This window comes from Dermacentor andersoni, chromosome 10 (genome assembly GCF_023375885.2).
Source record: "Dermacentor andersoni chromosome 10, qqDerAnde1_hic_scaffold, whole genome shotgun sequence".
Taxonomy (NCBI): domain Eukaryota; kingdom Metazoa; phylum Arthropoda; class Arachnida; order Ixodida; family Ixodidae; genus Dermacentor; species Dermacentor andersoni.
In genome coordinates, this window is record NC_092823.1 from 64,610,441 (window position 1) to 64,636,906 (window position 26,466).

A 26,466-nucleotide genomic window follows, 5' to 3' on the forward strand; every position below is an offset into this window, starting at 1 on the left:
TATTTGCTCGAGTCCGCGGGGTGACTGAACAGTCTCCGGACTGGAAAACTTTATTCTGGTCCTGTAGGACGCTCTTAGCGCGTGGCGGGCGTCTCCCACCTAGGGACCGACAGGGAATATACCTGGCGGCCGCTTCGCGGAATTGCTGGACGGCCCATTGCAGGTCGGCGAGTAGTGAGCTTCTGAGGGACATCTCCCACATGTTCGAGGTAGAGTCGGAAAGGACGTTACTACACTCCCAGAGCACGTGTGTGAGTGTAGAAACGCTGTAGAAACGCGCCGACATGCCAGAGCAGCGCGATAAACTATGCAAAAAACGGCCGTGGCTTAGCTTGGTTAAGCCTGGTGATTGCGAAGCAATAGTGTGTTATTCTCGCATCAGCTGGTAGTATGGCTGGTGGTAGTCTTGGGTTATGCTAGTGTTACGGCTTACAGTGAATCATCTAAACACCAGCACGTCCAGGTGCATCTCGGACTTGAGCACGCCGTTGGCAAACGCCCGTATCGAGCTGAAGGACGAGAGGTCCAAGTAGCGCATGACGACGTTCTCGATGCTCGACAACCGCCGAACGTCGGCGGCTGCGAGGAGGCCGCTGCTGATGTCGCGACACGCGAGGATGACTCGGGCGCCGCGCCGCGCCCCTGGTGAGAGGAGCGGGAGTTAGGCCGCCGTTGGTGGCTACCGCCTCGCCTCGCGACGGCGTGAGATGGGGCCCCGTTTTTACACAGCTGGTGTGACGTCACTCTAGGTCACGTGGTGTGACGTCACGCAGCGAGGTCACGCTAAAGGTCAATGGTACCTACCACCGCCTCGCCACGGAACGGGCTGAAGTGCGACCTAAAGTAGTATTGCTTCGCAATAAAATCAAATCGCAGCACTTTACGCGGCAGAACCGCGATCTGACCGTGAGGCAGCCGTGGTTAAATTTTAATCCCGCGGGGCTATGTCGCGAGCACACAGTGTACGCGTGCATGCGAGCCTTGGCGCGTGCTGCACCACGTGACTTATGACGACGACGATGACATCACGACTGCGGCATAATCGCGAGCGAATGTCGACAGCATGGTCGCGATGGAATGGCGTCGATGGAACGACGACCACGGCATGACAACGATGAGATGACGACGACTGTACGACGCCGATGGCGCGGTGACCACTGTATGACGACAACCAGATGACGACGATGGCTATTTGCGGTGCTTTAGTATGCGCGTTTGCGGTTTGCATTATCTTGAGTGCCGCTCTCGACTACGGCGCTTCTTTTTTTTTTTTTCTCTCTCCGTGTCTCTCTCACCCTCTGCGTGTGTGCGCGCGTGATATTGCTTTTAAATAAACCAGGAAACCGGCAATAAAGACGCACATATACAAGAGAAGGAATGACAGAGACGATCGCCGGTTATCAAATGTGTGGACAACCTGCGGGTCTGAGCGCTGGCTAGCACGCCCGCGGCCACAACAGCGCCGCTCTTCCGGCCCTTCAGCTTGCTCCTTCCGCCACGATGTCGCTGCTCTTGGTCTGTGCGCCGGCAGAACGGGCAAGAGGTTCCCCACAAGTGTTATATTGTACTCCCATCACGACCGTCTCGTGAACGTCGCCTATATTGGCTTCGCGATAATAAACGACCAACCTGCCGCGAGCAGAAAGGCAAAAGCGCCCCACGGCGCTTCAAGTTCCCTCGCTTTCTTCCCCTTCATTCCCCCGAATGTCCCTGAACTTCCCGCCTCTGGAAGGGGACACCCAAAGCGATCTGTGGAACGCGAGGGTGGCGAACTCGTGGTATTGGGAGCAGAGGTGGACGGGCCACAGCGCTGGCCTGGACAAATGCCCCGAAGACAGGGACGAGCACCGCTTAGCTATGAAGAATGTGCCGCGTAGATAGGGACGCTTCTTAGAAAAAAAAAAAATGTGTCAGATGCTGGACGCAACCGTTCCTTTTCGTTTTTCTTTTTTTGTGGTGGAGGAGAGCATGGTTTTACAAAGGCTTGTCAGAAAATGAAATATTTCGGACCTGCTTGCGGGGGCCCGGGCAAGAATAAAGAGCACACCGGCGTGGTCTCAAGCATTAAAAAAAAAAAGAAAGAAGGCGCTGTTAGCGTACCGTACGCAAGAAAACGGCGATGAATCATTGGTAAATAGATGAAGAAGAAAAAACCTGGAGAGAATAGCGTCGAACTATGACTAAACGCAAAAATCAATCGAGCGTTTAATTCGTTGACCATACGACCGATATGAGGCTTGCATTTTAATTAAATGCAAATAAAAGAAACTGCATTGTCATTCTTTTTTTTTTGCAAGCCCCAAGTGTATTTATTTTGGGTCCACCGTTCATGTGAAAGATTAATATATATAGATATATATATATATATATATATATATATATATATATATATATATATATATATATATATATATATATATATATATATATATATATATGTATATATATCACAACCCCGACATAACGAGCGTGCGACGCATCCCTGTATGGGAAAAGCTCATAGCGTTCCACCGCTCTTCGAACGATGGAACGAAACATGTTAGGCGTAAAGCTAAGAGCCAGGCAAGAGAGCGGTGTGGATGAGTGAGCAAACGGAGACAGCCGATATTCTAGCTGACATTAAGAGAAAAAAAATTGGAGGTGGGCAGGCCACGTAATTCGTAGGGTAGACAACCGGTGGACAATTACAGTTGCGGAATGGGTGCCAAGGGAAGGGAAGCGCAGTCGAGGACGGCAGAAAAGTAGGTGGGGTGATGAAATTGGGAAGTTTGCAGGCGCAAGATGGAATCAGCTAGCGCAAGAGAGGGGTATCAATTGGAGATCGCAGGGAAAGGCCTTCACCCCACAGTAGGCATAAGAATAGGCCGATGACGGTGATCTATTATTGACAGGAAAGGCAGAGTGGTGGACCGGAGCTCGTGTGCTCTCTCTGCACTGTGAAAGAGGGAAAGAGAGTGAACGTAATGGAAAGGATGAGGAGAAGACAAGTGATGAGTGCTCACGTACATTAGACGGCGGCCCCATGCCCTCGCCACTCGTCTAGTTTCGCGTCACGCAGGCACTTCAACCGCACTTCCGAAGCCTGCTTATACAGTGCAGCGTAAAGGACGAAGTCTCACACAGGGCAGCACTTTCATGCTGCAAAACTGTGTACCCGAGTGCTAAGGACAACAAGAAAAAGATGAGTCTTACCAGAGCGAGAGCGACAGCGATAAAAAAATTGGCAGTGGCTTAGCTCGGCTATGCCAGGATATACGTAGCAAAAGCTAAGGAATAGCATGGTTAGCCTCAAATGGTTAACCTTGATTACAATTCCAGGTTAGTCTGGTTGTCTAGCTATGTTGCGGCGTTTAGCCAGTCGTTCGGCGCGCTGTTCGTCTGTTTCCTGGGCGATTCGTTTCCTCTTCATCTCGTTTCGGTGTCGATTCCAGGCCTCCTCTTGCTTATCAGAACTGTCGCCGTCCATACTGCCGCCTCAACTGTGGTTGCAGCGCACGCGAGCTCTCCTTTTCAATCCTCCGACAAGTTATCAGGCATGCGACGCAGCTGGCGAAGCGAGCGGAGGCGAACGCAACGACGAGCAACACGCTGTGACGAGGAACGCGGTGTGACGTCATGTGCCTCCTCGGAGCACGGCCACGGCGAAATCTCAAGTTCGCGGCCAGTAAAGCTTTCGCTTTAAAAGTGAAAACAGAGCGGTAGGCACCGCCGTCCACAACAGACATGGGATTCCAATGTCCGGGAAAGCGCTTCGTGAGAGACCTAGCTTTCGACAAAAAGGGGACATCGGGAGGCCATTACACTTCTTCTCTCTAAGGAGGACAGCAGCGTCCCAAATATACTAGAGCGAAGAGGGGGCGAGCAAAAATAGCCACGACGCGAGAGTCAGGGCGGGAAGCAGCTCTTCCCTAAAGAGGGAAGACGACGGGGCGTCGGTCCCGAAACCACCCGAGAGAATTCGGCAGAGGTCGTCATCCCGAGCGCGGCGTCCCTAAAAGTTAAAGGCCCGAAAGATTGGCCTCACATTTATGAGGCCCCGGGGAACGGAAGAGGCATTTACTGGGGACGGCAGAGTCAGATATGGAAAAGGGAATCGGAGAATTCGACATATGCAGACGTGCGACGGAAGTGTAACCAGAGGAAATTCGAGAAGCCGGTAAAGAGGGAACGAAAAATGAGAGAGAGAGAGAGAGAGAGAGAGAGAGAGAGAGAGAGAGAGAGAGAGAGAGAGAGAGAGAGAGAGAGAGAGAGAGAGAGAGAGAGAGAGAGAGAGAGAGAGAGAGAGAGAGATGACAACGAAGCCTATGAAGCGAAAATAAATAAACAGAAGGTAGGCCGATCCCGTCAAGGAGTGATTTAAACAAGGAGCACATAGTGGAAGCAAGCGAACAACAAAGGTTATGGTAAATTAGGAACTTGAAGAAAGGTTACCCGGCAACAGACCTTTACTAATACCGTGCCGTAGTGATGTAGACAACAATAAGTCTTGTGCCTTTATATTGTCCTGCCCTGGGAGCGCAGATGACGATAACGAGGTTTTTGGCTATCGGTATGAAGAACAGCGAGGAGAGTTGCTTGATAGCGCTATCTTGAAAGCGAACATATATTAAGCATTAGGCTCTTCAGGCCCCAGAAAAGAAAACAAGAAATACTGAATTTGGAAAATTAATGAGACGCCGGAGCGTTTCGCCCAAACTATAAGGGCGGACATTTCGAAAGTAGAACTGCAGCGCTTGGATATATGCCTGGTGGAAACTGAACACTGAGTGGCCTTAGTTCCGCAGTGACAGCCTGTTTGCTACCGCAAATATTTAAAGAGCTAGGTTATCTTACGTAACTAACGGGACAATGAATATTCATCCCAGTGTCCGATGTTTCGAGGCTCAGAAAACACGCCGTCGACAAAAAAAAAAAAAATCTAAAATCTGAACGGTAGATTGGGCGAATTGGTGTTGATTCATGCGGCCAGCGCCGACGACGACGGCAGAGAAATTAATCACTGTAGATGCAGGGTGTGGTGCATACCTTTCCTACCGATTTCCTGCGGATAGATTATACATAGGCCCAACTGAGAGGTGTATAAATATAAGACTGGAAGGGAGTATCGTAGCTCACAGAAAGTTGCAAGCGCTTTCTCACTTGGCCTTGCACGGCAAAGTTTGCGGTTGCGCACAGGTTTTCAACACGACACACATCACGACAATCAGAGGGCGCGCAAGTTGGTTGAGGCACACCACATCAAGAGAGAACGCGTGGGGCAGCCAGCTATCAGTGTCACTTTCAGAAAGCCAACTTTACTGGAAAAGACCTACACGCTGTCAAGTGCCCTTATATTTGTCAAGTGCCCTATACCCTTATTCACTATTAAGATCGATGTCGATTATATTACAGTGTAGGCACGTGCGAGGATTGTGACATTACGAGCTTTTGAAGTATAGTGCGTCACGCTCTGAAGTCCGGTGCGCGCATCTAAGTTTTCATATATATATATTGAAGCATGTGTCATTCTCGTGGTTTGTTTTCCTCGCTTTCATTTTCGGCTGTCTTCCTGTCGTGTGATAGCTGGGTTCAGGTATTTACGGTTCGTGTTAAAACAAGCGCCTCGTTCTCCCTGTCCATGACGTTGAAAGAAATCGCGTTATCTCCGATTCTGTCTCTTCCCCGAAACACTGGTATATGGTGAGGACACAAGGTTTTCTGCGCACCCATCATCATTGCTGCGGTAGAAGAACTACACGTAAGAAGCACGGACAGGCGAAGCATTGCTGGCCACAGCGGCCATGCAACGGTCAAGGTTAAATGTTCAAATGAATTCACACGCGTGGCAAACTTTGCTGTATGGCCGCAAGTATTTGGTATATGCGATGTTTCGCAAGGACTGCAAAGACGTGGCATTTCAAGCACTCTCGTAAAAGAAAATTAAATACACAGCCAGAGTCATTTCAATCCTAGTCCCTTATAGGTTGACATTCAACAACGTTTGTTTCACTGCCAGTTCTCAGGCACTCCGGTGAAGTAGAACAAGTCACGCTGCTCGCGATTGAAGTAGGGATTATAATTTTAAATTGGCAAAGAAAATCTGAAAGGTCAGTAAATGGCGAGACCTGGCAATGAAATCTTGGTACTTAAGATGTAGTCTATGAGATTACTGAAACTAAGTCGGCTGTTATTAAGTATAACATAACTGTTGCTTAAAATTGCAGTTGTTATAATAATAGACACTTGCGCTTTATTGTATGCTACGAAAATCAAAAGCGCACGCATGGCTACGGAAGTACGCTGAACTGCGTATCACGTGTAAAATCGTCGCTTCGTTTTCAATCCGATCGGTTTCGCTTTGACCGTTTAAATAGCAAAGCAGTTGGACAGGAAACAATGAAAACACGTAGCTATATATATTACCCCAGAAATACTTAACACTTCGGAAAACATGAATCGCAGGAACGCCGAATTGCTAGACAAGATACTTTGTCACAATTACGGCCGCACTTGTCGTCTGCCTCCCTCTAATGCCAGCGAAGTATCGCTATAGCGCTCACCTATCACCACTTTCATCAAGCTGCTAGTGAAAGACTACATCCTCACTGCAGATTAAAAAATTCAGATAAAATTTTCCACGGCGCTTTCCGCGTTACCACTTCTTGATTATGCACTCCGCCTGGTAAACGTTCGATTGGATTAAAAGATAGGTACCATAAAATTGGTTCTCAGTCCCTTTAATGTGGAACGCCTTTATACACCTTTAAAGTGGAACGCGATAGCATTCAAAGATTCCTGACTGCTTCTCACGCTTCCCGGCAACAGAGGCGTATGCAACCATAATGTTTACCTGCAAACGCTAGAGGCGAACAATATGCACGAAAGCGAGCTTTCTGGTTCCTTTTTTTTTCATTCCACTCGCATGGCAGGCGCCACCACTGCCGCGGAGGCGAGTGCCATGTGAATGGTGTTGCAAGGAACCAAGCGGGGAGCGCCGCTCCTACTTGGCAGTAACCGCCTGTCCTCGTTTTTTTTTTTTTTTTTGTGCTGTGTCCCTGTCCCGCTTCGCGCTGCACCACACAGTCTCATGGAAAACCAACTAGCCCAAACCATTGCCCTCCTACTAAGACGTCGAACGACGTCTGGAAAAGGGGTTTGCGTTCGAGGTTCCGCGTAACAAACATACGTTTTCTCGTATATTCAAATTACAATTCGACGCTACCATGTCTGTAGGTTGGGTGCAAGTCGTACTTTACGAATTTTCTGACGCGCTTTACTTTGACAAATTCAGTTATTTCAGTAATGCATACGCGCCAGCCGAAGGGCCTACGTGGTTCGGGGTCATTTTTCTCACACGAACAACGGAGCCGGCGCCGGATGTTCCGCAACATGGGGCCCTGGGGCCCTAAACGCTATCGCGTTCATTTCGCACGCAAAGGAAAATGGCAATAAAGCTTACCGTGTGAAACGCGGAGTAGGACGAAAGATGTGCGCTGCGCGATACTTCAACCAGACCCCTTCGCCATGGACACACTGGAGCGTGTCATCTACCCGTGCTTCGCTTCTTTCATGCCGGCGCCACGATCGCCCAACCCTATTGCTTTCCGTTTCTGAGCATAGCCGTGTTAGTACAGTGTATACTGTGAGACACCCTCCTCTATCAAGCTCATCCTGATGGCCGGTGATTGGGTGTCGGGGTAAGCCGAAGACGAGACGATGTTGCTGGCGTAAACGATAGCACGGTGAAGCGCGGTGTAAACTTAAATGCGTCAAGGATAGAATCATCGGCTTAGAAAACGATGCACTGAGGGGGAGGGGGCACACACGCTCAGCCAGCTAAAACATAGCCTTCAAGATTACAAGGAGAGTCACCTCAGGAGCGTGGATTAAGGCGTCGCTCACAGCCCAAACAAAGCCAAGTCGCAGCTTTTCAGTAGCCCAAATATAGGCACGTAGCCAACTCGCCCAAGTCGACGGCAAAAATTTTTTTCTGTAGCCCAATGTGGCTCCGTGAACAATAATGCCAGGCTTGGCTATATATAGCTAAACCTGACAACATTTTTCACGGAGCGTTCGCCTGCCAAGGCTGGCTGCGTGACGTAATGTTCTCTCCAAATTTTTTCCCTCCTACATGAAGGCAAAGCAGCACGTCAGTGCTTCCGGTCCCACGCCACACAGCGAGCGCAGTAGATTGGCAGCAAATTCCACTTCCCAGAATTGGATTGCATGGTGCCCTGTATCTGCCTTTCGAACGTCGCTATTGGAAATGACAAATAAAACTTCTGCGTCATCGAAGTTACAGCTTGAGTGATATTGTGAACAAACATTGGCGAGAACTCTGAAGCAATATTTTTTCTAAGATGTTTGGGCAGTAACTAGCGTATGTAATGCCGTCCTGTTCAAAGGATTGGGGGCCACTGACCACTTTCCTTCGCCCGGATGTTATCGTTATTCTTAACACTCTCTTGTGAAACAAATTTTTTGACCATTGCACATGTTCTCGCTTTCAAACGTATTTTGAACCTAGACTTTCTTTTTTTTTCTCTTTCGCGACATTACGCTTAGTGGAGTCGGTATTATTTTCAACAGAGCTCTCTTGCGAGATCATCATTTTGTTTCACGATTCCAAAGGGTGGATATTGTCATTTGACTGTGTACTATCTTCATTTAGGCTACGGATTTTGTGCATATATGGACCCGCGCAGGCCACTAAGTCCAATTATATTTTTCGTCACCCGTACGTGTATTTCCTGGACGGTCGTCACGTGGGGCTTGCTGGCGATTTTAATAGCGTTTTAGACACGCGAGCAGATGTGGAAGGCCCGGGCTGGGGTCGCCCTGATTGGAACGCACCGGAGCTGCGTCGTCTCGTCCAGCACTTTTCGTTGTTGGATACACATCGACTTTTTCATTATTCATTTGTCTGGACGCGGTGACGCGGCGCATCGTCAAGCAGGTTAGTCCGTGCTTATGTGTCAAACAATTAAGCTCGGTATGTCTCCCGACCTGATGTGATAATTCTACCTTCATCTCCTGTTTACATTTCCGATCACAGACCAGTTAAACTTGAAATTCGCTTCCCTGCTTCCTCATCAGTAAAACCTCGGCGTCTAGACATCCGCGTTCTACATGACGCGCGCTTGCGCTCTTGTTTGTCAAGAGTCTTGCGCGCCTCTGTTTCTTGATCTGACCCAGAGTCGTGCGACGCGCTCAAGGTGCCGTAGCGTCTACATTGTTCAATTGAAGAACGTGCACTATGACGGCGTATGTCAAAAGAACTGGCGAATACTGCCAGTAAGCTCCGTATTGCCCTTCGGGTCAGTCAACTGACTCCGTTGATGCGGTCATGGCTGCGTGAGCTGCGGAGGCGTTTCCAATGCCTCATCGCAGCGTCGTCTTTGTCAGCTGCTCCTTGGCAATGCAGACGTAATCCGTGTGCACACCCTGAAGTTCTGCGCTTTGCAAGAAACTCGCTTTTTAGACAGCCGAATGCATTCGGTTTTGCGGCCCCAAGAGCACTTCCTGTTAGGTCGCCTCCCGCGCGTGATTATTCGCTCTTTGTATCGCATTTTGAAAACATGGCACGTGGGAATATGCGAATGGATCATGGTAACGTCGAAATGCTTAGTGAGTTGCCTCAGGTTCCACCTCAAATCGCTGAACGTCTTTGTCCACGACCGTCAGCTGACGAAGTGAAAGCAGAATTATCTTCCATGAAGCGTGGTTCGGCCCCAGGGCCGGACTGGTTACCCGTTGAGTTTTATCTAACGTTCTGGGAAGATATTGGTGCCGCTTTCGTATCTGTTATCAGCCGCTGCTTTGAGAACTTTGAATTCCAGTCTAGTTTTCGCGACGGTCGTATTGTGCTGGTACCTCAGCACGATCCATCATCAGTTCGTCCAGAGGAATGGAGGCCGATCACGCTTCTCAACGTTGACTACAAAACCTTCACAGCTGTTCTCACCCGACGCTTGGGAAGCCTGATGCCTTCCTTTATAGGACGCCATCAGGCATGCCCGATCCCTGGCAGACAGATACACAGTCTTTCGTTCGTTACGCGTGACATAATGACATACGCGCTGACCAGGTCGGCACGTGGTCTCTTAGTTTCACTAGATCAAGAAAAGGCATGCGATCGCCTTGAACATAGCTGCATATTTAATGTACTGACCTCGTTCCGCTTTTCGACAAATTTTGTTGAACTTAATAGGAATGCCTATTCAAATATCCGAAGTATATTGTTCCTTGATGGTCGTGAAAGTGCACCATTTCCCGTTACTCGTGGTGTTCGTCAAGGGTGCCCTCTATCCCCAGTACTCCTTGCGTTCAGCCTTGAGCCATTTCTGCGCTCAGTAGTAAGATACCCTTACGTATGCGGTCTCCCACTGCCTGGTAGCGGTGTTGTGAAGGCGACAGCCTTCACTGATGACATCACACTGTATCTCAGGAATGAAAATGCTCGCATTCCCATCCGCGTCTGTCCGCTACCGGCTGCTTGCTCGGCTGTGAACTACCGGCTCTGAACTCGCCTGCTATTTCCTTGGCACAAAAACTTCGGTGCATGCCACCAGGTTTACACTTAACTCGTGGACCACAAGTGTTAAACGCACCTGCATTTTACTGGACGGCCGTGGCATTTTATCGCCACGTACAGCAGGTATGCTCTGATGTAGACGTTCTCCAAAACCGTATAGTAGATACTATGTCAGCTTTACTGCTTCCTCTTGCTACCCTGGCGCGCTGCGCACGCTCCAATAACGTGTCGTGGGATGCGATGACGTCGTCATTTCTGCCTGGCCACCTACGCGACTTCACGTGGCGTCTAGGGTGGCAACTGCTCCAAACACGTGACAGACTAGAGCGGTGGGGCGTAGTCCCATCTTCGGTGTGTCCCAGTTGCCCCCTTCAAGAATCCAACGAGCGTGTGCTGCTGCAATGCGTCGTTGCTAGGGCAATTTGAAGGGCCCTGCGTACTGGTTTCCGTGGCCTTGGAGTTAACCGCTTTCTTACATCTGGTTGCTGCTCACGTGGGTGCTTTGCGCGATATTTAATTTACTGCGGGGGCCTTTTGTCTGTGGCGTAACCGGTGCGAGGCAACTGCCACGGGACATCGTCGCCTCGTTTGTTTCCACTTCTGGAGAGGCTCTATTTTGAGCTACTGTCGTTTCTTTCAGAGGAGTTGTTCTTCCTTGGCGAAGAGGAGTTCTTTCGACAGTGGTGATGCCGTTTCCTGTCGGTGGCTAATGGACGCGTATGGCTCAATTTTCGACCAGCGTGGTTCTTGTAGCCAGCTAGGCCATGAAAAGTATTCACTGAATATACATCTATGTAGGCGCCACTGATTTCTGTGTGCTCTCGTATGCATGATCATCTTTGTATATACACATTACATAGCATGGCTATCGATGGACTTTTTAACCGGAACGTTCATCAATCAATCGATGACACGGCCCTAATGTGACAAGATGTGAGCAATCGTTTCCTCTGAGTGCCAACAGCTCTGCGTACCGGTGGGCTAGCCTAGGTGACGTTCTCTTCGCGGATTGAATAGGCGAGTTTCAGCCGTCGTTTCACTCCGTGTACGTTAACGAATTATTATTATTATTATTATTATTATTATTATTATTATTATTATTATTATTTGAAACATACAAACACACAAAGGAAACGGAGGAAGCAAGCTGACAACTGCCACCGAGAGGCGCACAACGCCTGCCTACTCTATCGGGAGGAGGGCATGAAAAGAGAAGAAAATAGGAAAAAATAAATGACAGAGACATGGACGCATTAACGACGGCCTCATGAATATCAAGCACAGCCGTCAATTTGTGTGCTCCGTCATCTCATCCTCTTTCTCTCTTTCCTCTCCCGCCTACATGCATACTCGAAGGCGGCCGCCATAGCCACAAACCAAAACGAATACAACAACATTCCTGAAGGAGGCAACTTTTTTCGGAACGGGAAATCCGAACCTTATTCTTTCTTTCCTTTACTGGGGAACTAGAGCGAAGAATGAAAAGAGAAGAAATACATGCACAGGCGCCACCACTGTTGCAGCCCATGAGGGGACGCAACACCTGGTTAAGATACAAAGCGCGTAGAGAGAGAGAGAGGGAGAGGGAGATCCGAAAGGCTGAGAGGTTAATTACAAGACCGAGTTTGCTACCCTGCGCTGGGGAAGAGGAGAAAGATGAAAAGAAAAGCCATGCGCACAGAGAGATGAAACAAAACAAGTACACACGCATTAAGAGGGAGAAATATAAAGAGAAGGAAAGTGATAAATGAAAGGCAGGGAGGTTAACCTGCACAGAGCCCGGTTGGCCAGCCTACATTGGGGGAAGGGGAAAGGGGGAGGGAATGATTAAGAGAAGAAGAGAAAATCCACTGTGGATATCGCCAACGTGGTAACAGTTTCCTTTACATCCACTGACGGTCACTCAGTCGGGATCACAGACTCAATACGGTCACGTTTACGCCCCCGCTCATCCGGCAAACCGCCCGCGCTCGCCGGAATACCGGACGCACTAAAGCTATATATGTCGTCGGCTTCATCCCAGCTGCGGTATAACGTTTCCACATTTTTTTTTTAATTTTTCGGCTGAAGTTACGTTGAAACACCCGGTGTGTCGCGAAGAACTCAAGAATGCATGAGTCGTCAAGCTGTAGGAATCCCTAAATGTGCTTGAGTAAATGAAAACGCGGAGTTCGCGCACGCAGCGAAATCTTGGGATTTGGTGCGAACACGCAGAATCAAAGAGGAAAAAAAAAATATCAGCCATTTATAAATGTAGCGCAAGATCTGCGTGTAGGGCTTGTAGGCTCAGATTTCTTCACTCAGCTGCAGCCCGAAAAAGAGACAGCGCATTCAGCTCCGTCGAAGCGTTTCTCCTCGGTCGCTAAGTCGAGGATAAGTACAGACGCAACTGGAACTCGACAACGAAATTCGACGACGTGGGGGGCGAGGCTAAAGAGAGAGTCCGAGACAAAAAGAAACTGCGACAAGAGAGACTTTCGAGCCAAGCTCTCCCGACATTCCTTTTGAAGACAAGCCACGCGTGAAAAGCAAATCGCGGTTTTCGCTCGTCACTTCGGGTGGCAGGGAGGTGTCAACTTCTTTCGCGACAGCCGTTCACTGCGCATCGATTGAGAGAACGCTACAATGGTGGAAAACGCCTCCGGTGAGAAACGATGAAACAGAGAACGGGACATTGGGACTCTGGAATTTATTCAGAACGTTGCGTGCTTGCTACCGGTTCAAAACATCAATTTCCGTACAATTGGTCTCTCTGTATGAAACTGCAAAAACTCGAACGCGACGACCAGCGCAAGAATGGCAGGCATCCGCAACAGGACGAGGAAAGTAGCTGCGTCTGTATATACTGAATTTAGGCGTTTCTCCAAAGCGTTTATTAATGCTGTCTTTATACCTTCATCCTGGACACTGATCCCACAATTCTGGTTCACGTACTCTTAGCCACACGATTACGCAATACATTTGTTTCTTGTTCTTACGTCTTCGCACATTTCTTTTGCCTCCTTGGATTAACTATTTGTAATTAGTTTCCTCCTTCCACCCGATTCCAGGCCAATCCCCCTCCTCCCTATGTGGTTGTGTACCACACCAGGGGGCCATGGTCGTCGTCCTACGTCCTGCGCAAAACGCTTATCCTCATGCCACCATCTTCATCGTCAACCTTATTATTAATAATCAACGTCACTATTACCAGCCTATACTTATGTCCACTGCAGCATGACGGCATCGCCCAGCGTCCTTCAATCATCTATGTTTTCTAGCTGCGGACACCATGTTCATGGCTGCAAATGTCCCTATTTCCTCCACACCACCCCATTTCCTGTCGTCTTAGACTGCGCTTCACTTCGCACCCATTCTGTATCCCTGATTATCCAACGGTTATCTACCCTACGCATTACATGGCCTGCCCAGCTTCATTTTTTTTTCTCTGAATGTCAGCTAAAATATCGGCTACCCGCGTTCGCTACCTAATACTCACCGCTGTCTTCCTATCGCTCAAAGTTACACATATCATTTTCATATCAGATCGTTCCACATGTCATCACTCGTTATGCGGTCCTCAGCATCTCAGACGGTACTTCGTCAATCTCCAAGTTTCTGCCCCGTAAGTTAGCACCGGTATAACGCAACGATTGCACATTTTTCATTTTCAGAATAGCGACAAGCTACATGTCACGCTTCGGTAATGCCGATAGCACGCACTCCAGCCTATTGTTCTCATTCTTCCTTCAATTCCCTTCTCACGATCCGGGATGCCTGCGACTTATTGGCCTAATGAACGCACTCCTGCACTGATTTCTCGAAGCCCATCACCAGTTGGACAGTCTCATTCTCTTTATATCGGCTCTTAAGCAATACCCTAGTTTTCTTCATAATTTCCTGCTCACTCATTCTCACACTTTGTCGCCTAATCGTTTGTTGCAACCGATCTCCAGCGTTGTCAAAGAAGACAACGTCATACACGAACCGCAAGGCGCTCAAATGCTCCCCGTCGATCCTCCCACCTCCGACCGACATGCAACGCACGAGCAGTGGGGGATGGTGCTGTCCAGTTCGAGCCGTTCGAGGATAAACGAAAGCTGATCGCAAGCACAGAAAGTGCTGCCACCTCCACTGAGGCCCTGGACTAAGGGCTCCACCCACCCCGGAACTCCATACCTCTCCGTGCCCGATCAAAATGATTTCTCTCTCTCTCTCTCTCTCAGTCGCAGGGTCTGAATACCTTTGTGAGCATGTAGTAAATATCCTTACAAATATTTTGTCTCATTTCCTTTTTAAACGGTACTTCCCCACTTTCCTTGCGAAAAATTAAGCAGGCAACTGTGCAATCTTTTAAATATTAGATAAGGTGTTCACCTACGCTTCCTGTAAAACTTGACTGTGCGATGCTTGTATGACTGCTGGTATTTTTGCTGAATTGAACGCCTCTTTTGTAATCTGTGATACCCATGTGGAGAAGTTGGTTCAATTCCGCAGAAGATTTCTCGATGATACAACCTATGATATGAAAGTGATTTGTTGTTGAATATCCCCTTCCTAAAGCCAGCCTCTGAACTGATTGAAGTAATGTTGCAATAATACAACGGCAAATTAAATTACTGAACATTTTGCCCAGTACCTGTAAGAACAAGCTAATGGACCTATCTTTCAATTCTGTAACGTCTCCCTTCTTAGGCGGAAGCTTCAGCTCGGGCCGAACTCCGACGTGGCACATGTAAAATGCAGAAGCAATTTTCTGAGATAACGTCTCAGGACCGATTTTAAATAATTTTGTTGCAAATGAGAGAGAAAGTTAAATTCAATGACTGTTGGCAGCGAAATTTCGAGTTAGGGCCTGAATTTTCCTTAAAAATTTTTAAAAATTCGAAAGTTCGAAAAAAAGATACAAGGACGATGTTTACAAACTAATAGCTCTGCATGAAAAACAGATATCGCGGTTCTGTAAATAGCATTGACTAGATCATTCGAAGCGGACCAATTAAATATGTCAATTTATACCTTACGTGATATTTTAACGTTGTGTATAAGGGTTCCGGAAAAGCTGTATTTTCATATTACTACGTTTTTTTAGATTCATTTATAACACAGCAATATTGTCCGATTAATATGTACTATTAGATGCAATTCACAGGATTGTGATATCATTTTTCATTGCTGAGTTACCGAGTTGTAAACTATATAGTTTCATTTTCTGAAAATTTACGATTTTTGCCAATTTTAAAGAAAGAATTGACAACCTAAACCAAAATTGGAAAGCGAAAGTAACTAGATTTCAAGTCTTTTAAATGCAACAGACTTCGTCAATTTGGTGCAGTGGTTGTCAAGAAAAACGAAGTCGCTTTTTACGTGTATTTAGCACCCGAGCCAAAGCTTCCTCTTAAGAATAAATATTCTTACAAAGGGCCACCGCAAGTAAAACACGCGGGAAGCGAAAGTGGAGAAAGAGGATAACGACGTTGCTCATACGATTTCCACGGTTGTTGCGCCTTAGTGATCGTTAAAGCAGCCCCTTAACTTTCTTCGGAGACCGTAACAGATTGGTGGAGGCGCGGGGTAAGATGAAGACGAACCCAACAACGGAAGCTCTACTCCCTGGACTTCACCACCGCAACCGCCTTGCCGGACTTCCGCCTTCGTCGATCCAGATGATGCCCCAAGTCGAGACCACTGAGGCGGTGGGGGCGACTCCTACGGGTTCCTTGCCACAGTACCGAGTGCCGCCCAACTTCGGCGGGAACTCACGAGAAGACGTCGATGAGTGGCTCAAGAACTAGAAGCGGGTGAGCAGAAGCAACGGCTGGCACTTGGCACACGCAGCTCAGTCATGTTGTATTTTCGCTAACACCGCTCTCATGTGGCATGAAAACCACGAGAACATGTTCACAACTTGGGATCATTTTGTAGAGGAAGTGCACAAGTGCTTCGGCGATTCTAACGCGAAGAAATAGCGAGCAGAGCAGACATTGGCTCAGAGGGCACAGCTTCCAGGGAAGACGTGTACCACATACATAGAAGAAAGTTTGAAGTTGCGCAAGATAGTGAATTTCAGGACGCTTGACGAGGACAAGGTTGGGCAAGTACTTAAAGGGATAACTGAAGACGCGTAGAATTTCCCGGTTGGCAAAGAGAACCTGAACACCGTGTCCGAAGTAATGCAGCACTGTCGCACATTTGAAACGCTGAAGATGCAACGCATAGCTCCAAAATTTGGCAGTCTGTCGAACGTCCCAACAGTGGCCAGTGTCGACACAATGTCGCCTGCTGACCTTTCGCCGACAATACGGCAAATTGTAAGAGGAGAATTGCTTCGATGTTAGCAAATCTCTCATTGCCCCGGTGGCTTTCAGGACGGCTGTGCAACAGAAACAAAACGCACAAATGATCAGCAAGTAACTTAGTCAAAGAGAACGTCATACACTCCTGGGCGGTCTCTCCAAGCACTCAAAAGTGTCAGACTTTTCGAAAAGCAGCAAAATGCCTCTAATTCCGGCGTCTCAAATACGTCATAGGATCACCACCGCTTCGGCGCATCTCATACGGCAGAAACCTTGCAGAGTGGCACCGTCAGAGCGCAACATCGACGAGCCAGTGCAAGAAATGCTAGGAAAGGGAATAATTCAAGAATAGGCAAGTCCCTGGGCCGCTTCCGTCATTTTTGTGAAGAAAGATGGCACGTGGAGATTCAGCGTCGATTACCGCCGACTGAATTGCGTTACCAAGAAAGACGTCTATCCGCTGCCGCGTACTGATGACGCCATCGACTGTCTGCATTCCGCTTTCTACTTTTCTTCCGTGGATCTGAGAGCAGGCTATTGGCAAATTCCGATGCACCCAGCCGACAAGGAAAAGACGGCATTCGTTACGCCAGACCGGTTGTACGAATTCAACCTATCGCCGTTCGGATTGTGCAATGCGCCGGCGACATTCGAAAGATTCAGGGATACTATTCTGCGCGGTTTGAAATGGCAGATTTGTATGTGCTACCTTGACGATGTCGTAATTTTTGGAGGCCCATTTCACGACCACAGCGCTCGTGTTGCTATTGTACTCGACTGTATCGAAAAGGCTCGTCTTGGGCTGAATTCCAAAAAAATGCCATTTTGGACATTTCGCCGACAAAGATGGCATCAGACTCGACCCACAGAAAACGGCAGCCGTTGACTCATTCGAGCAACCTAATTCAGCCAAACAGCTTCGCAGCTTCGTAGAGCTCATATTTCCAGCGGTTTATACCCGGTCTCGCGAATGTCGCTCACCATTCTGCGTAAGAACACTCCGTTTCAGTGGACCCCTGAGTGTGAAGCCGCTTTTCGCCAGCTGGAGTTCTTGTTAACTTCACAGCCAATCCTCCAGCACTTTGGTCCTTCGTCACCAACAGAGATTCACACAGACGCCAGTGGCGTCGGCATCGATGCCGTCCTCGTTCAGCACTCTAGGAACAAGCATTTCCTCGCAGTTCGCAAGCCGTTCTTTCAGCAAGCCTGAACGGAACTACGCTGTACGCCTATGTGTAAACACGCAAGGACTATAGGAGGATACAACTTAAAAAAAAACAGTAGTTGGCAACCAAGGCATACAGACCGCGCGGCGTTGTGTTACTCCGCCAGCCAATCACAGAAGCAAACAAAGTCGCCGTCATGCAACGTTTTCAAAATGGCGTCGTACTGGGGCCGTATTCTGTAGCGGTTCCTTTGGGAACCGGTTCCCTTTGGCTGTTACGTCTGGATTACGTCACTCGGAGAAAGAGTGGAACGGGGCGGCGTGAGGGGAACCAATCAACGAGCGGCGGTCTGCCGGAAGATCACGTCATCATTTTTGTTTGTACTTAGGGGACGGTATAGCAATTGAAGGATGTTGCTGGTTTGATAAAAAAACATTGGTTTGTATAGAACACTTGCAAATATATTTTCAGTAATAAATGCTAGCTTGCGGCGCAGACCGCTACTGGTAGTTGTAATTTTATTTGTGTTGTTTTCTTATTTAGTCGCTAGGTGGTGTGCCATACGTTATGCAAACAAGTTGCCTCGCTTTGTTTACGTTTTGGACTTGCCAGTTTGCGCGCCGAATCCGAAACTGGGTCCTCATGTTTGAGCGAGGCCGCGCGATATACTCGTGTCATTTGTTGAAGAGCACCCCTACCTTGCGAAGGCGTCGTGTGTGCTGGGTCAACAGCTGACGGCGGCGCGCAAGGAGGAGCTCTGGCAGCCAGTGACTGCCTTGCTGAATGCTGAGGGCCCGGCAGTGAAAACTGCAGCCCAATGGCGCGGCGTGTGGAAGAAAGATGTGTATAACGCCCGCCGTGATGCAGCCGCCTTGCACGCCGAAAGCAGGTAAGCACACTCGTTGACGGAGCTTTTGCGCACCATATTCTAACAAACGTGTTAATCACAGAGGAACCGGAGGAGGCAGCCTGCCCGGACCGCGAGGGCGCGTCCTCTCCCTAGTTGGAAGGGCGAGCGCCATCGGAGTCTGCCCGCCGTTCTTCGAGCCCGACGAAGAGGTGAACATCAGTTTCAATAGGTCAACGCCAAGTCGACGCGCTGTCGCGATTTATGGCAACACACACGCTTTTAATTTTTCAACTTTGCCCCGTGCGGTCCGTTTATGGAACGCACTACCAGATACCATTGCATGCCAATATAAACACACTGCATTTCGCAATCTGCTAAACGATCAATATGCCGTTTCAACCGTCTAAACACGTCATGTCTTTTGTAATTTTCTTGCATTTTTTCTACAAGTTAAAGAATTTCAGTGGTCCCAATTTCTTTACAATACTTACTACTGTATAACATGCAAAAATGTTTACAATGTTATTATGCTATTATGTTGTTGTTTACCATTTATTGTTATTGCTCTACATATTGTATTTGCTAATGTAATAATTTTCCATGTTCTGTGCGTACTCCTTTCATTATGCTGCAGTTTATTTCTTTCCCGATTCCATACTAATATGTTACCGTATTTCCCCATTTACACTATACCTTCTCGAAGGCCTGTAAGGTACATGTAAATAAATAAATAAATATTTACAATGTTTGCAGATGACTGTATAGTATATAGGGTCATCAACAGCGAATCTGACCAACAAGCACTACAACACGATTTGGATTTGATTGCCATATGGTGTGAAAAATGGAAAATGTCACTGAATGAGAAAGAGTGTCCACGTCACCTTTACCTGGAAGAGCTCATACGACAGCAATCGTAACACTATAAATAATGCTACTCTTGAACAAGTGTCAGAATATAAATACTTAGATGTATTTTTTTCTGCTGATCTAAGGTGGAACAGACACGTTACTCATGTTAGGAACAAGGCTGTCGGAGCATTAGATTTTTTGAAACGTAACTTTAGTAGCTTGCCACAGAAACTTAGGGAGCAACTGTATTTCACACATGTGCGCAGTACACTGGAGTATGCGTGTGTTTGCTGGGATCCATATGCTACAGAACTTGTAGATAAACTAGAAAAAGTGCAGGACAGGGCAGTTCGGTTTGTCCTTGGCAATTATGACAGGATGCTTAGCATGACAGAAAGCAAAAAAGCATTAAATTGGCATCTTCTTGAACACCGTCGCCGAAATCTCAGATTAAAATTTCTTCATAACATATACCACTCTAATACGGGGATAGCCAGGTAATTGTATTTTCAGCCGCCCACATATGTTTCTAAAAGACGAGATCACAAATTAAAAATATGTGAGATTCCTTTTGACCCTCTATTGCATGAATTATGAAAGTCATTTTTTCAGCTTTCATTATTGATTGAATGAACAAACACGACTGTAACAATAAAGATAAAGCTTTGTGCCAAATATGGCACACCATGAAGATGGCTGAGCGCTCTTGCTGCCATGGGCGGAAAACAAAGCTTCGCGGACGGTGGCCTTTTAATGTGATGTGGGGAATGAAATGAAACAGTTGTTTGCTGCGTTCAGGCACAGATGAATGTTTCACTTCTTCTATCTTACCAACGACTTGTTTGTGCAAGGTGGCCGCTTACATCTTTGTTTCTTCTCGTCAAATTCTGGCCAGTGGCTGACTTGGTCAGATCGGTCGTCTTTGGGTGGCATTGCGGCCGCTGGTCCCTGTGCTTTTTTGACTTGAACATGGAATTCGATGTCCTGACTAGAAGTCCTTCCTGGTCGCTAGTTGGGTAGGCACTTGTTATGCGAGGTAAGGCATTCTGCAATCTCTGCTTTTAATTGAGCCAGCAGTAGTACTTGTCTCCTCCTAAGCTGCTCCTGCACCCTCCTGTACAATACCCATGCTGTTAGTACCGATAAGTCTAGCATAGGCGTAAAAATTCGAAAGTGCCATTTCTTCGACATCTGATATGTATGCAGTAAAGTCCAAACAGAGAGTCCAGCAGGTCGACACCACCCATGTGCCTGTTATGGACATTTACTACGCTGGGGCAATCAATTTCGCGAAACACCTTGGCGGAGGTAAACCAGCGCTGAGTCTTTTGGACTGGATCTCTCCCAACAAAGCTCGACAGAAATGTCACGGCGTGGTTGTCGTATCAACGCACACACGATAACTCTACGTCATCTATCGCGCTTGTGAGTGCCTCTGAAGCACCAATTCCTTTACATTTCAGTTCCTTTTCACTTTTCAGGCGGCTGTTTGGTAGACAATTCGCCCTCACCGTACCGATCGTCAAAATTACATCTTGTGATAGAGTGACCTGCAGCTTCGGGCTATTGAACAGATGGCAGCACGTTACCATATTTTGTATTTCAAGTTCATACTGTGCCAAATATGGCACACACCGATTTCGGTTTCTCTGCTGTAGTTGCAGGCAAAATTGAGAAAACTAGTAACTGCCTTGAATTGGCGAGGCCAAAAAATATGCCAAAATAATCTTTCTACGTTTCTGCGGTCGAACTTTTCAGAGAAAAAAAAAACCAATTGCTCGTGTTTGCCCCCTCCGAGTTTCACGTCGCATCCCAAAATCTACTTCACCTCTGTTTTGCGTATCACTCAAGAGATGGCAGCACTTGCCCATAATAAATGCGCATAACTACGAGATTTACTCTGACGGTATCACATTCTCAACTGGAAATCTCACACACGCGAAAAAGAATGGTAACCGGTATGTGCCAAATATGGGACGCCATGCAATAGAGGGTTAAAAGCGACGCTTTCCGCTACTCTTTCTATGTTCGTACTATAAGAGACTGGAATACTCTACCACCTGTCACTGTCTGTATTTGTTCAAATGATTTCTTCCATGCTTTATGAGTGTAATTCTGAGTGTTCATTTATATGAGTTGTAGCCTCCCTGCTGTAATGCCTGAATGGCGAAGCAGGTACCCAATGAATAAAATGAATAAATAAAGAAATGTTTCATTGTCATGATTTTGTTTATATTGTTGCACCTTGTTAAGCAGCAATTACGAGCATTATGTGAAATCATGTGTGCAAGAAATGCAATGTTGAAGCAACTCTTGAGTTTAAACAAAGCAGTAGTAAGCATGGGTGTCTGCTATTTAAAGAAATCCTGCTCCAATAAGTGCTTGACATGTCTCGTTTGTTGCTATACGTTTCAATATGTACTATACAGATTGCTGACGACATTTCAGTTGCTGTGTAACTCATGCTGCTCTTGCGTGTCACACATGAACAGACATCTTCAGCTTTGGAACAATGCATACTGCACAGTAAAATAGGCATTGCAAAGCAATATTCAACAATGCAAGATTGGTTGCCATTCACCTTGGAAATAACCTTTATTTAAAGAAAATTCCCTGGCGAGACAATATTCAAAAGCACAGTGAACAAAGCAAAGGAGTAACATAATGGCACATGGTTATTTGTCACTGCATGTGTATCTGTCATGCTCAACATAGACAAATCATGTGCTTTTCACTACTGCAGTATGCAGCATACTATGATTAGCCACATGTGAGCACACGCAATGTGTTATGTTGAAGTGCACGGCCTATTTACTTTTATGAAAATAAAAATAAAACATGTTACACCAGCACATGTCTCCACCTCATTTGCCAGCGAATGCGCCGGCGCACACTTTGCAGGTAGGCAATGCGCAAATTTCTGGGCAGCCGAAACACACCAACTATGGATTCACGCACCGCACGGCCTCTTTGAAACAAAGCTCGAGAAGGCTGTACAGGGTGCGCCTGCGGTGGCACCTGTACTTGAAGCGGCACTTGTGCCTGGGCTGGCTCCTGTGCGCTGTCGTCATGTGCACCGTCGTCACCTGGGTCGTCTGGCAGAGGCACGCCTGCTGCAAGGCAGAGGTTATGCAGCGCTGCACAAGCTGCAACAATAGTGGCTGCTTTCTGAGGCGAGTAGTGGAGCACCCGATACCTCTGCAGGCATCGGAAGCGGCTCTTGACGACTCCTATGCACTGCTCAACGGCATTTCGCATTGATGCGTGTGCCTCATTATAGCGCCCCTCTGCCGTGAGGCGATTTGGGTGACCAGGCACAGGAGTCATGATCCATGGCTCTAGCGGGTACCCAGAGTCCCCTGTAAAGTGTTGCACGTCAGTGAACGAACGTGGATACATTAAGGCACAATGCAAGAACACAGTCTACGCCAGGGCCCTTTTACAACAGCAGCGGGTCTTGGATTTATTGTTGCAATATCTATCGAACATTGACCTTCACAGAAAGTTGTAAAGAAAGTTCGACTCATTTTAAAGAAAAGCCCAATTTCACCTGTTGTCTCGGCTGCAAATCTCATTCTCGGGTTAAGTTGGACATGTAATATTTATTTCATACTCGTGGTTTTCTGCTCCGCTCATCCCATTTGCTTCTCCCTAAATGTACATCCTCCACTAAAACTAATTAGCTCTTCTCTCTTCAGAAGTGTTATTTTATAAAACACTTCTAAGGTCTACTCTCGAATATGCTGCCAGTATCTGGGATCCTTACTCTACTTTTCGTACCTCTTCTCGTGAAGGTACCCGAACTCGAGCTACCCGTTTGATCCTTTCTAATCACTCCAGCACCACATGTCGCTGCAACAAAAAAAATTGCAGACATTGTGACACAAAGAAAAATAGCGCAACTTGCACTATTCTACAATATATACTACACCGATCACTAACGTCGATGCCGAAAGTTTCACGCACACGCTTATTCCTTCATTCCAAGGACAGTGACCAGGAACCAGCTACCTGAGTCCATTGTCACCAACCCTTTTCCATCATACTTGAAAACTGCCATTTCGACGTGTTCTGTAGAATTACACCCCTGCCTGTAACGCTCCACGTGGCATTCAGTGTATTGAAATTAATAAGTACATAAACAGAATAACATGTCAGCTGTTGTATACATGCTGGTAAAAATATCTGCCTTCTAAGAGAGACATGTTTCTCTCGATAGTCGCTGCAGGTTCATTAGGTACTGCTGCATTCACAACACATTTCTAGCAAATCACGCTTTCTTAAAGCTTGCTAGGATGCAAAACTATTTGACTGTGTATGTTTTACATGTGGAAGAAGCACTGCTACTTTAGGTGCACTTACCAAGCAAGACTTCTCCATGAAGTAACAGGCCACGAGTGAGGCGGCGGCGAAATGCAGAATGCCTCCAAACGAAATAATCGTGGCACGATCCCGGAAACTGTGGGTCAATTGCCAGGATATTCAGCTTTGCATCACACACCTCGTAAGAGAAAGCAAAGAGAAGGTGTCAATGCCACTGCAACAAATATCTGGCACAAACTTTTGCTTACAACACTACTTGCCAATCAGTTACTGTTCAGTCAGCCAACACAATTACAGAAAAGGAGATATCAACATACGCAGTAGGCAGTTGAACTAATCATCAGCATGATAACAATGTCATCTTAACCTACAAATGCAATGTTGGCATGTGTACATGTGCTCATGTATGGCGTGCGGTCACAACACAATGTGCAAAATAATTCCTTTGGTTTCTTCCGTCCATATTGTACAAGATTCTGCTAGAGAGTGCCACCTGTGTTTTTTTCTTGTTTTTCCAGACAAAGTGCCTATTACAAGCGAAAGAACGCGGCAGTGGCAGCATGTGCCGTATTAACAGCTAGAGCAAATGGGTGTCCACACATTCTCATTCTCCCTCACACCATTTTCATTGATGGGATGCTCCTTTTCACGTTTACAGTCTGTTGGCCACAATGCTTTAGTTTTACGTCGAATAAGAATCACAAGGGCTCGTCTTCTGTTAGGATCGCTCGCAGACGAAGACTCCCTTCACTGCTACGGCGTCTATTCCGGTTTAAGTCGCGCGTAATGTGTTTACATTGTAGCATCGAAAAGGCTATTCAACTGTGATTAGAGAGCACTGAAAAAGTGCGGCCGGGTTCTATTGCCAAGATCAAAGTCGTCATTACACATACAACACAAACGCTACTTTCTCGAATAGGAACGCAAGTATTACCGGCAATTGATGAAAAATAACGAAACGAAGTTTTTTACAACGTGCACTCGCGCAATCACATATCGAAAATATTTGTCAATGAACAATACTCACGACCATGCAGTTGAGGGCGTAATACCCTTTACGGCTCCAGTACGATTCCGTTTCGCCGGGGCCGAGCTTCTTAGGGCGAACGATGGCTATCAGACTCCCGTCCACACATCCTAGAAATCCTGGAATTTTTCCACGGCTAAGAAAGCCTTCCTTGACGGCGGCTTTCTAGGCCGTGGATGGGAATCCAACCCATCCTTTTTCTTTGCCCACAACCGTAATGGCCTTGGCGACGGCTGTAATGATCCGGCTGACCGAAGGATGCGACAGTGCAATCGCTTCTTCATTCCCGACGCACTGTTGAAAGCTCCCGGTGGCAAAAAACCGCAGCGCGCACAGCACTTTCATCGTAGCGTCGACACCACGAAATCTTTGAGGTCCGAGATGTCCTTCCAGCTCATCGCAAAGACTTCACACTATGTCTTTGGAGAGCCTAAAATGCCTTCGAAACTCTTCTTCGGCCATGCCGAACGCGTCGCGTCGTTGCCTCTCGTCGCGTCGTTGTCTTTCGGCACTCGCCAGCAACACAACCAAAGGAGCCGCCATTGCCGTCTCTGTCTCGTCTCGTCTAGGTGCCGGCTCGTCAGCTGGCGCGAGATTAGCCGGCAGCCACGGTTGCCCTAGCAACCCTCGACATCATGCTCGCCCCCGCGCGCGACCCTCGAGAGAACCACTTCTCCGCGGTTCCTCTCCTAGCAGGGAACCGGTTCCTTTCCAGAAGATTGGCAACCTGTGTGACGTCATCAAAATGTGTCGTCCCGCCCACCAGGGATGACGACAACGAAACGCCGACCAATGGCAACAGCCCAAAGGAACCGGTTCCCAAAGGAACCGCTACAGAATACGGCCCCTGGATACCTCCGGAGCGTCTGCTGTTCTTGAAGCGATGAGGTGTGCAACAGGCATGGACAAAGGGTACGGAGTTTGAGCATTTCACTCTTGAAAAATCCTCGGTGCAGTTCAGTTCATTGCTGAGCCTGTTTTACTCGTGAAACTTCGCTGCCAACTGAAGTGAAACTTGACAGCAAATAGTTGCAGCGAAGCAAGCGTTTTATTTCAATTCAATAAAGAATGGAGGCTTTCGCCATTCCACTATATTAGACGAGTTGAAACGCATAAAATTACGCGATTATAATTTATAACTTTTTATAATTTTTGTAGTTATCGCCTTATGTAGGTAACAGGAAAAGTGCGAACTATTTGCAGCCTCGCGGAGGAACAGCGGCTGGCGTTTATGAGGGCGTGGGCGGGACTTCACTGCAGACTTGAGTTGTGCCCGACTGTAGCAGACAACGCGAGGCGCTATCCACACGCACGGCCGCCTCGATCACGGCCGTGCCACACGACGCATCGTTCAGGCAGTGAGCGCCAGGCGGCGACACCGTTCCAACTCGCGGCTACGATGCGGCGCTTTGAATTTCCCGCGCTTAAATGAGAATTTCGTGATATCAAGCTGAGCCTAG

General features: G+C 47.5%; 1 protein-coding gene and 2 long non-coding RNA genes across 4 annotated transcripts in view; 1 reads left to right on the plus strand and 2 right to left on the minus strand.

Annotated features, from left to right (window-relative positions):
• Positions 1-26,466, minus strand: part of disp (RND transporter family member dispatched) — a 481,275-nt gene that overhangs the window by 232,191 nt on the left and 222,618 nt on the right. The gene's annotated exons all lie outside the window — the stretch shown is intronic.
• Positions 18,184-22,475, plus strand: LOC140213642 (uncharacterized). The gene is made up of 2 exons (XR_011890558.1): positions 18,184-18,843; positions 18,905-22,475. It is a non-coding gene; the product is annotated as an uncharacterized lncRNA (long non-coding RNA).
• On the minus strand, positions 22,233-25,764 carry LOC140213641 (uncharacterized). The gene is made up of 3 exons (XR_011890557.1): positions 25,007-25,764; positions 24,019-24,157; positions 22,233-23,015 (listed from the first exon to the last, which is right to left on the minus strand). It is a non-coding gene; the product is annotated as an uncharacterized lncRNA (long non-coding RNA).